This window comes from Triturus cristatus, chromosome 7 (assembly GCF_964204655.1).
Source record: "Triturus cristatus chromosome 7, aTriCri1.1, whole genome shotgun sequence".
Lineage (NCBI taxonomy): Eukaryota > Metazoa > Chordata > Amphibia > Caudata > Salamandridae > Triturus > Triturus cristatus.
The window spans coordinates 761,531,297-761,543,438 of record NC_140590.1 but is presented as its reverse complement, the minus strand read 5'-3'; the positions used below and the strand labels follow the sequence as shown (position 1 = coordinate 761,543,438).

The 12,142-nt window shown below is 45.4% G+C and overlaps 1 protein-coding gene across 1 annotated transcript in view; it reads left to right on the top strand.

The window, feature by feature from the left end:
- Positions 1-12,142, top strand: part of SYNGR2 (synaptogyrin 2) — a 259,994-nt gene that overhangs the window by 114,543 nt on the left and 133,309 nt on the right. The gene's annotated exons all lie outside the window — the stretch shown is intronic.

Genomic DNA, 12,142 nt, shown 5'->3' with positions numbered 1-12,142 from the left:
CACTCACCCTTCTGGTTGTAATACCGCCGTTGTCTGAATGTAATTACTCCTTTTTTTTTTTTTTTTAGAAACCAGCTGTTTTGAAATTATAATGCATTGAATTATATTTATTTCAAAGTATTCCTAGTTTTTGGGGGGATACAAAAAGAAAAATAAGGAGTGTTATTGAACGAATATAGTGAGAGGAATGAATATGGCATCTAAAAACATCCAAGGATAAAACGCTTTACCATCCGCTGGGTACAGATCTAAATCACAGATGTGGGTTTCGAAATGTTAGTGGTAGAAAACCCAGGGGGAGGCGGTCTATGAAGAGGCAGAGGTGAAGGGGGAGGGAAATGACACAAGGGAAATGTCGCAAGGGGACCCCAGAGGGATTGAATGGCTAGGGTAGAGCACTAGCCGTGATCTGAAGGTAGGTGTCGTTGCTAATCTCCGGAATGAGAAAGGGATGTGAGGTAGGCCCCAAAGTTGCTGGTGCTGCAGTGTTTCTCCGAGTTTTATTTTTTTGCATTTATAGATCTAGTCTATTCCATAGTTTCTGCGAAGTCTGGTAGTTGTAATTGCTGTTAAAGATGTCTGTGCTTTTTGTGAAGCAGACCCACACCCACCATGTATGGTATGAGAGGTTTTGGAATGATTTCCACTTGCACAGGATAGTTTTTTATACTTATTCTTTTTGATTAGTTTGGGTAGAACACTATCATTGTATTATAGCTAGCCAGCTCTTGGGAACTTTGGGTTAGATTGTAGTCTTTGAGTTAATAGTTTGTATTTTGAGTAGCAAGTACACAATGGGGGTTAGAACGATGGTTTCAGTTTATTTGCTAATGACATTTACCCGTTGAATTCCCCACCGAATGTTGTATTTTTGTGTGCATCTGTCCTTTCTTAAAAATTGTGGTATGACCCTGTATTTATAGATTTTTTTTGATAACTCTCCAACTTTGAGGCATGTTGGGGTGAAAGTACTCTGCATGGCTTGGAGAAGCCATGCCATTCAAATGCTCTTGTACGCTTGTGGACAGCCCTGTGTAATTTTTCAATTTGACCTTGAAAATCATTTTATGTGATTTTAAGTTTGCTGTCTAATCAAGTGAACTCAGCCAAACAGGGTATCAGTACTTTGTTCAGTAGGACAGCCAGTGATGCATGGCATCCTTTACCAGGGATCAAAACAAACTGAATGTAACCATTTAGTACAAACCTATTTAGATGGGCAGCAGTCCATTTCTGGAGGATCTCCTCAGAAGTAGGAAAATAAAGGAAACTAAACAAAGGATAGCTGTGAAAAGGTAAAGGATGAACCAGGAGTGGGAGGGAGGTTGAGGCGAAGGTGAGGTTAAAAGGAACAAAACAGAGCCAGGTTAGAATGAGCGGCAAGGAAGTTGAGTGAGACTAAGAATATTAGGAAGCAGAGGTCTGCTGTGATGTGAAGTGGGGCATCAAAAGTGCACCTCTCATAATTAGGGTGACTATTCTCTCTGCTGTTCAAGCTGTGTGCATAACGATTTTGGCAGCAGCATATAAAGTCAGGGGCTGATCCTTTTTTATTTGGGCCCCTATTGGGGGTAGGGTTCTTAACGGATAGGAGAGACTGTGCAGTCTCATGTAAATAGAACCCATAGCTTTCATGGTATTTGAGACCTACATACAAGGCATCACGCTGGTTTTGACAGGAAAATGCATGTTTCACTGTTTAAGAATGAACTATGATGGCCTGGTGCTTGTTGTAACCAGGCGGGTATTGTCCTGCTGGACGTGCTCTCTACAGACTCATCCCTTGTCTGCCTCCCTGATACAAGCTGCAACTTGGTGGGTTAGTGAACATAGTCCAGGACAACCAGCACTGTAGCCTCCAGAGGAGAGCAGCCCTTTCAAATAGCCGATTTCTTTCACCATAATGACTTCCCCTTTACCCCCTCCTGACGTATTGCGAGCAACCCCTGCGGAATGACCTCCAGTTCTCAAAATATTGTTTCTCACATCAATCTAAAATGGTCCCTAGGCAGATTGATATGCATGCCCTTAGCATGAAGGCGTTTTACCTAGAAAATGCCCCTAGGGATTTCATAGAGGCAACAAAAATCCAAAAGCTGCATCGCCTCTAATAGGTCATGACTGGCCTCAGAGAAGGATAAGTACTGAGCTTCCTAGCATTTCATCTCAATATCTGTCTAGGGAACCTCCCTATTTGGAGGGGGCACGCCTGGTTGAATCCTCTTACCACCTTGGGTTTATATTTATTATATACAATCAGTACGTCAACCTTGTCAGAATACTAGTAGCAATTCTGGTTATCTACCCAGTAATTTTATAAAATGAGATGAGCATTATAAAAACATTTTACAACACTCATCCTTGCTAGTTGAAATAGATTAGCGTACCCCCAGCTAAGCATCTACATATTTTTATCATCCTCTTGGTCATTAGATTGACTGAAAAATTGGTAATTTCTTGAATTATTTTAATCCAGGCTATGTAGTGTATCCCCATGCACTTCAGAAAGCTGCCAGATGTGCAGTCTGATAGAGACACTCTGGAATCTTCCCTCAAGCAATCAATTTTTGTGGCTGCCCTCCCAAATTCTCCGGTTTCTATATACTCTACTTTCTACTGATTCTGTATGTAGATGGGAGGTGACATTGCTATACACTGTTTCTTATCGTCACTGTACACAACAAACCATGTATAAGACGCATTCAAAAGTCAAGCAAATGTATCCAACACAGCTTCCTTCCATATCTGTTCTCTGTGCAGCTGCATGTCCTTGCAAAGTTAAATTCTTACACAAGCTTGTAAGACAGCAGAATGTATATTTCCTCTCTGCTGTGTTCTGTTATTTTTGTTAGTGCAACTTAAATAATATTATAGTGATCTCACTCACTTTATCACCATTCAAAATATTCGTTTCTCCAGACCCTAATACACACACTAAAGAGTTAGTGTGTCTCATGTTTGGCATACAGTTATGCTTGAAGTGTATGTAATATATGTATTATCAGGAAAGCCCTGCTGCATGTCTCGTTAGGTAGTGCTAGACTCCAGTGTGGGAGAGGGAGAACACAGAAGAAGCACAAGTGGAAAGGCTGCTGTCTCACTACTCTCCAACATACAAGAGATATATTCAGGTAAGTGTCTTAGGAGCTGTTCAACAACTGTCCTGTGCAAATGAACAGTGTTCCCTGCCTGTCCGAGGCACTACATGCAACTACCTTTATGATTGATTGATTGATCTCTAAGAGCAGAGCCTAGCTGCCCTCCAGCAAAGAGTGTAGCTGCTGGAAGGACACCGCCGAACTGCCTCAACAGATGTAGGCTCCCCTGTACACTAACATTCTGCCCGGTATACTAACTGTTAAAGTAGTCGGCTGCCTAAGAAAAACAATATTGAGCACAATGCCATTTGGGGCCCGGAGACACTTTGTAGCCTTCAGACATTGAGAAGAGCGATCATGCTCTGTCCCAGGACTCCTCCTGCCTCTGAGGTGCCTGCACTTGCTTCTCTAGCTGTCATTGGGGAAGTCTTTGGACCCATAGATTTCGGGCCCTGGCCTGGAGTTCCACCTAATTGACAGGAGGCTAGTTCCTTGTTCGAGGCATGTGGGCTGCTGAATTCATATCTGTGCATAGATCGCCGCCTAGTGTTGGGTCCGGATGTTTGCACGTTGTTGTCCTGGAAGAGTCTTCGAAGTATCACGAGATAGGTGACTCCTCCCCTGGACCACAGTGCGCATGGGCATCCTCTCCATCCTTAGATTGTTTTTTTCCGCCATTGGGTTCGGATGTGCTTATCTTGGCTCAAGTTAGGAAAATTCTGTTTAAGGCCAAAAGGCCTTTAGTTTTCGTCGGTACTGTTCCCGTTCGGTATCGACTACTTTGTTTATTAGTTTAGAACCTTCTTCCAGCCTTTCGGATCCGTTTGGTCCGAACATCGAACTTACATCGACGATGGAATCGAGGACTCCATTCAAACGGTGTCCTTTATGCCACGCTAAATACCCTCACATCGACGTCCACCCGGTATGCAACAAATGTCTCTCACCGGATCACGATGAGTCGAAATGTATGGCCTGTGCCCGATTCCGATCGAAGAAGACTCTCCGGAATCGACGGGCGGCAAGATTAGAAGCGCAGCAATCGGCGCCTGCCCCGGCCAACATCTTCATCACCGAGGACGAGGACGCAGAGAGCGTGGAAGAAGTAAACTCCAGCCCCGCTTCCGAACACGATTCACGATCGGAAGACGACGATTAAGTGCTTTTTCAAAGGGAAGAAGTCATCGACGAGGTAGGACACTACGATGAGGCCTTTGGGGCCGAAGAAGATAGCTCCAGCGAGGAGCCAGGCCCACCCGTCGATACGGAGGCTGTCAGTGTGTCATTCTAAGGCTCAGGTCGAGGGATCGCCTCCGGGCCTTACCCGAGATCACTCTCAAAGTTCTTCGGCCCCGCCTTCGGGCCCGGCCTCGAACATCCCGCAGGAGCCATTAACGAAGACGACTGGATTCCCTTCAACGAAACCGAAACCAATCGTCGCACCAGTTCCACCGAAAGTGAAACTGGCTGTAATCAGCTCGAAGGCCTCGAAGCCCTCCACTCCTTCGACGCCCGCTAAGGCCGTCGGCACCGAACGCAGTACAAGGGATTTCGGCGCCGAACTCACAGCGGCGGATATCGGCACCGACCCGAAGAAAAAGGCCCTCTGTCCCCCCAAAGCGCCTCGGCCTCCGGCCCGACCACCAAAGTCAAAATGGCCGCTCCATCTGCGTCCACGTCGAAGACCGCGGCACACGCCAAGTCGTCGACTCCATCAACCGTCGATACCTGTCTTCGGATCAATGATTCAAAAGTTGGTCGCACTCTGCTCGTCACACCAGCAAGTTGCCCCAAGGAACTGTGGTAGATGTAGTGGCGACGGCGAGTACGCCTATGCCACGATGTATGAAAAGTATGTGTATGCATTAGCCATCCCTGGACACGTGTTTCGAGGTAGTTGCCTCTCGTCAGCAGGGAGCAGGTCAGTGTAAAGGGGTGCCGCGTGGACTGCCAAAATTTAATTAAAACAGGTGAAGTACCTCTCATGGCGTGCAGGTGCAGGTCCAAGGCTCGTCAGCCCGTTGGCTCAAGGAAGCCGTAATAAATGATTCAAAAGTTGGTCGCACTCTGCTCGTCACACCAGCAAGTTGCCCCAAGGAACTGTGGTAGATCCATAAACTCTATGGTTTTTTCTTTCCTGTAGGCCTAATAGGCTTATGTTATTACTACATTGCTTTGTTATGTACCGTGGGACTCCCACTTCGACGACGGGGAATATTCAAGCATGTGAATCTATGAAAGACACCAATACTGGAGAACCACAGTTTACAGGTAAGTAACTTTTGTTCTCATCAGTCATCGCACAGACAATCCAACACGTCTAGTTTCTCTCGTCAAGGCGGATGAAAAAGGTCGCAAAATCAAGGACGAGACACCACAAGGAAGCAGTGATCTCTGCAGGGCGCTTTCTTACCCCTTCCCCTCCCTGTGGGTGCGAAAATTTCAGCATTTGTGGACAAGTGGCAGGAAATTACATCAGACCAATGGGTTCTAGACCTGGTAAACAATGGTCATACCTTGGAGTTTGTCATCAAGCCACCCACCACCCCACCCAAGAGACCCCCTCCCCCTCGTCTTCACTTATTATTCAAAGAAGCATTAACGATGCTCCTCAAGAATGCAATCGAGAAGGTTCCCGCACTTCAAAAGGGGACGAGTTTCTATTCCCTCTTTTTTCTCATCAAAAAGAAATCAGGGGAATGGCGTCCGATCTTGACCTTCGCAACCTGAACAGATTCCTCAAGAAGCAGGGATTTCGCATGGTCACACTGGCAGAAATTCGTCTCAACGAGGGAGATTTTCTGGCTTCTCTGGATATGGAAGACGCTTACTTTCACATCCCAATACATCCGGAGCATCGCAAGTATCTTCGCTTCACTGTGGCTGGCGTCCATTATCAATTTAAAGTGCTCCCGTTTGGGCTAAAATCGGCTCCAAGGATCTTTACAAAGTGCCTAGCTCCTGTGGCAGCAGCGTTACGATCCCGGGGAATCCAAGTATTCCCGTATTTGGACGATTGGTTATTCAAAGGTCCTTTGGAAAGCGCAGTCAAGATTGCTGTGACAATGTCTCTTCGTCTGTTCCACTCTCTGGGGCTGACTGTCCACAGGAGCAAATCTCAGTTACGCCCAATGCAGGTCCTTCCATTTCTCGGAGCTCTGCTGGATACCGTCCAGTGCAGGACATTCTTATCTCACGACGAACGGCAGGTTCAAAAGCTGGCAATCCTGATTTCCAGAAGAAAGTCAGTTTCTGTCCGCATGTTTGAGTCACTCGTGTGGATGTGCTCTTCTGCAATAAACCTCATGCCTTTGGCACGACTTCGGATGAGACCCCTGCAAGAGGAGCTATACCTTCAGTGGCAACAGGCTGTGGGTTCCTTCGACATCCTCAGTCACACCACTCATGAAAAGCGCTCTGCGTTGGTGGTCCCAGATACCCAACCTAACAGAAGGACTCACTTTCATACAGGGGGTTCCAGAGTTTGTCCTCACTACGGATGCCTCTATGGAAGGAAGGGGAGGTCATCTCCAAGATTTACAGATACAGGGGAAGTGGTCTCCAGAGTACAAGAAACAGTACATCAACAGCCTGGAAATGCGAGCAATTTTCCTGTCTCTGCAAGCTTTTCTTCCAAGGATTGCAGGTTCTTGGGGACTGGTTCGGACCGACAATACCACCAGCATGTTTTACGTGAACAAGCAAGGAGGGACAAGATCAGCAACTCTATCCAGAGAGGCTCAGGAGTTGTGGGAATGGGTCACACTCCACAACATAACCCTCAGAGCGGAACATGTCGGAGGTCTCTGCAATGCAGTAGCGGACACGCTCAGCAGGTCCCAATCGGACTGCCACAAATGGGAACTAGAGCAGGCTCAAGTGCTCAGGGTATTCAGAGTTTGGGGCACGCCGGCACTGGATTTGTTCGCAACTAGAGAAAAAAGAAATGCAGTTATTACGCCAGCAGATACCCTCAATAGTGGTCAAGGGGGAATGCCCTGTCCATGCGATGGTCAGGGATTTGTGCTTACGGTTTCCCCCCCCCCCGATACCTCTACTCCCGAGAGTCATACGCAAGATGAAGTTGGAGGGCTGCCGTCTCATTCTGATTGCACCCAGATGGCCACGCCAGTACTGGTTTCAAGAGCTTCTGCTATTATCCCAGGACCAGCCGATCCGTCTTCTTTCGACGCCCGCAATGCTCTCGAGGAACAGAGGTCAGGTACTCCACCCGGACGCTCAGTCTCTACATTTACACGCATGGCTCCTGATTTCTTAGATGTCAAGGACCTGGACATCCCTCAGGACTGTCGGGACATATTGACAAAATCACGAGCTCACAGCACAATTAAAACCTACCGTCTAAAATGGAGACGTTTTTGCTGTTGATGCGAAGCTAACCACGTTCACCCGGTGGAAGATCCTGCGGAACGGATCCTCCCTTATTTGTTACATCTGGCAAGATCTGGACTCTCTTTCTCTTCAGTCAAAGTCCATTTAGCCGCACTTTCCAGATTCAGAAAGGGTGCCCATCTTCCTTCTCTGTGTTCGTCCTCTTTAATCAAGCAATTCATGAAAGGACTTTTCCAGGAGTTTCCTCCGGTCAGGCTTCCTCCACCGGAGTGGGAACTCAACACTGTTTTAATGCATTAATGAAACATCCATTTGAGCCTATACACAAGGCTGAACTCGAATTCCTTACCTGGAAGGTTGCCTTACTTCTGGCTCTAACGTCAGCTAGAAGGGTGTGTGAAATTCAGGCTTTCACGGTAAAGGAACCATTTCTACACTTCACTCAAGACTACGTGCACCTCTGAACTAATCCGACATTCATCCCTAAAGTACCGTCACAGTTTCAGCTCAATGAACTTGTAAAGTTAAAGACTTTCGTTTCCAAACCCATCTACTCCAGTGGAACGAGCCTTACATTCTCTTGATATCAAGAGATGTCTAAAGTTCTATCTTCAAAAGACAAAGAGCCTTAGGAAGTCTGACCAGTTGTTTGTGGCTTATGGCCAAACTACTCTGGGGAATGCAGTTACAAAATCCACTATTGCCAGATGGATAGCATCAACAATCCATTTCTGCCATGATAAAGCTCACATGCCATTGTTGAGGAAAGCCAAGGCCGATTCCACAAGAACAGTAGCAGCGTCTACAGCATTGTTTGCTGGGATGACTTGAGAATATCTGCCGTACTGCGACATGGAAGAATGTCCACGAGACATTACTACCTCCAATCTACGCATCAAGATGATGCAGCGGTCGGACAAGCTGTCCTACGACATCTTTTTCTTTGAGGCCGTTTCAGGTACCTTTTCTGCTTTTCAAATGTTATATATATGTATGTGTGTGTGTGTGTGTGTGTGTATATATATATATATATATATATATATATGTGTGTGTGTGTGTGTGTATATATATATATGTGTGTGTGTGTGTGTGTGTATATATATATGTGTGTGTGTTGAAGAAATCACCAAAACTACCCGTCCGGTAGTAACAGGCATCCACAGCACCCCAATCAGGACTTGAAGCAGGTTGGATTTTTCTATTTATTTATTCCATCTCCAATATATATATGTGTGTGTATATATATATATATATATTCACTGAAAAAACCATAGGTTTCACACGTTATAGTTAGCGGAAATTTTACTGATAAAAAACCAGTGAAATTGCCCCGTTATAGTTAGTGCTGGCAACTATAACTCACGCGACTGCAATCCTCTGCTGATGCTAATACTGTATTTAGACACTTATTTGCCCATGTCTTCTTCCATACATTTTTAGCTATACATATATTACAAATATTTTTTTTTCATAAAGACACATATGTCATCAGCAGAAGATTGCGGTCGCGTGAGTTATAGTTGCCAGCACTAACTATAACGGGGCAATTTCACTGGTTTTTTATCAGTAAAATTTCCGCTAACTATAACATGTGTGAAACCTATGGTTTTTTCAGTGAATTTGCAAGGTTTTTTTAAATGCTAATTCCTAACTATAACGTGTGTGAAACCTATGGTTTTTTCAGTGAATTTGTACGGTTTTTTAAATGCTAAGTTACTTTACGCCATTCGAGGCGTGCGCGCCCACTTAACGCAGTTCGTTCCGTGCACGGTTTTTATCAACTTTAATAAGCCCTGTACATTTGGTGGCCTTCGGCCACCAAAAGCACAGGGGGTGGGGTCAATGTGGATAGTGTTTTTTTTATTTCGATTTTATAATTTCATGTTGCCAAAATTTAGTTTTTTTGACCTATTAATAAGCCCTGTACATTTGGTGGCCTACGGCCACCAAAAGCACAGGGGGTGGGGTAAGTGTGGATAGTGTTTTTTTTATTTTTGTTTTTTTACCGTACGCTTACGGTAAGCGTACGGTAAGCGTACTCGGCGAAATTGCCGAAAAAAAAAAAACCGTTTTTGCTCTTGGGGGATGTTTGGGGACTCCCTCAACATGACTATGTGGGAGGGAGTTGTCAAAACAGCCCCGTAACATGTTTTTGGCCATCTTGTTTGATATACAACACTCAGTGCGAGAGACAAAATGGCGACCGCCGCTTCCTGGTTTCTGCCGATTCGAATGTTTACTAAGATCTAAGAGCCAATCAGAATCGCGCTCGCGCACGCCACCGTACGCTTACGGTAAGCGTACGGTAAGCGTACCGTAAGCGGGCTCAGATATATATATTGATTTAAAGGCTATTTTCTCAGAATCTACTGAACAGATTTACACCAAACCTATAAAAGGCACTTCCTTGACCTAGGGACTACCTCTCTGCCAAATTTCTAGTAATTCTGTTCAGCCGTTCGGGCTGTAGCTCGTTCTAAAGGTCCTATGGAAAAATGCATGGGAAAAACGCGTTTTGGGACCCCCCTTTTATCTCAGTCCCCGCTTGACGAATCCCCCCGAGACTTTCAGGGTAGGAGCGGAGCGTAGCGCCCCACCTATTTTGAGAAATTCGCGAGGATTCATTGACCGTCGCCAAAGTTATTCAAAATAGAATGTTGAGGTTTTCCTATGGAAAAGGGGTCCTAACTATAACTACCTACTGGCGACCGCCAGTAGGTAATATATATATTCACTGAAAAAACCATAGGTTTCACACATGTTATAGTTAGCTGGACATTTTACTGATAAAAAAACAATGAAATTCCCCCGTTATAGTTAGTGCAGGCAACTATAACTCACGCGACCGCAATCCTCTGCTGATGACATATGTGTCTTTATGAAAAAAAAATATTTGTAATATATGTATAGCTAAAATTTAATGGAAGAAGACATGGGCAAATAATTGTCTAAATACAGTATTAGCATCAGCAGAGGATTGCGGTCGCGTGAGTTATAGTTGCCTGCACTAACTATAACTGGGAAATTTCATTGGTTTTTTTATCAGTAAAATGTCCAGCTAACTATAACATGTGTGAAACCTATGTTTTTTTCAGTGAATTTGCAAGGTTTTTTAAATGCTATTTCCTAACTATAACGTGTGTGAAACCTATGGTTTTTTCAGTGAATTTGTACGGTTTTTTAAATGCTTAGTTACTTTACGCCATTCGTGGCGTGCGCGCCCACTTAACGCAGTTCGTTCCGTGCGTGCACGGTGCGCTTCGCGCACCGTGCGCGCACAGTGAGCACGCGGTGCGCTTCGCGCACCGCGCGCCCACTTTACGCAGTTAGTGCCGTGCACGCACGGTGGGCACGCGGTGCGCTACGCGCACCGTGTGCCCACGTTACGCTGGATGGGCCATGTACGCACGATGCGCTTCGCGCACCGTGTGCACATGGAGGACATATTACGCGCATCGTTGCAAAAGGAAATCTTTTGAATTTTTGCGGGAAAAAAATATGCCATTCAAAAAATGGTGCCCTACGGGCATCATTTGCACACTGGGTATGGAGAGTGTGGATATTTTTTTTTTAATTTATAATTTTTACCGTACGCGTACGGTAAGCGTAATCGGCGAATTTTTAAAAAAATTTAAAATTTATTTTTTGGCCTTTGGGGTTCTTTGGGGATACCTTCATCAAGGCTATGTGGTTAGGAGCTGTCTAAACAGCTCCTTTACATGTTTTTTCCCTTTGTTATTCCTCCGCCCCTCAGAGTGCGAGAGAGAAAATGGCGGCCGCCGCTTCCTGGTTTCGACCGATTCGAATGTTTACTAAGATCTAACAGCCAATCAGAATCGCGCTCGCGCACGTCACCGTACGCGTACGGTAAGCGCACGGTAAGCGCACCGTAAGCTGGCTCAGATATATATATTGATTTAAATGCTATTTTCTCAGGAACTACTGAACAGATTTACCCCAGACATACAAAAGGCACTTCCTTGACCTGATGACTACCTCTCTGCCAAATTTCAAGTAACTCTGTTCAGCCGTTCGGGCTGTAGCTGTGTCTAAAGGTCCTATGGAAAAATGCATGGGAAAAACGCGTTTTGGGACCCCCCTTTTTTCTCAGCCCCCGCTTGACGAATCCCTCCGAGACTTTCAGGGTAGGAGCGGAGCGTAGCGCCCCACCTATTTTGAAAATTTCGCGAGGATTCGTCGACCGGCGCCAAAGTTATTCCAAATAGAATGTTGCGGATTTCCTATGGAAACGGGGTCCTAACTATAACTACCTACTGGCGACCGCCAGTAGGTTATATATATATATATATATATAATATATATATATATATATATGTGTGTGTATATGTATATGTGTGTGTGTATTACCTACTGGCGGTCGCCAGTAGGTAGTTATAGTTAGGACCACGTTTCCATAGGAAAACCTCAACATTCTATTTTGAATAACTTTGGCGCCGGTCGACGAATCCTCGCGAATTTCTCAAAATAGGTGGGGCGCTACGCTCCGCTCCTACCCTGAAAGTCTCGGGGGGATTCGTCAAGCGGGGGCTGAGATAAAAGGGGGGTCCCAAAAAGCGTTTTTCCCATGCATTTTTCCATAGGACCTTTAGAACGAGCTACAGCCCGAACGGCTGAACAGAATTACTAGAAATTTGGCAGAGAGGTAGTCCCTAGGTCAAGGAAGTGCCTTT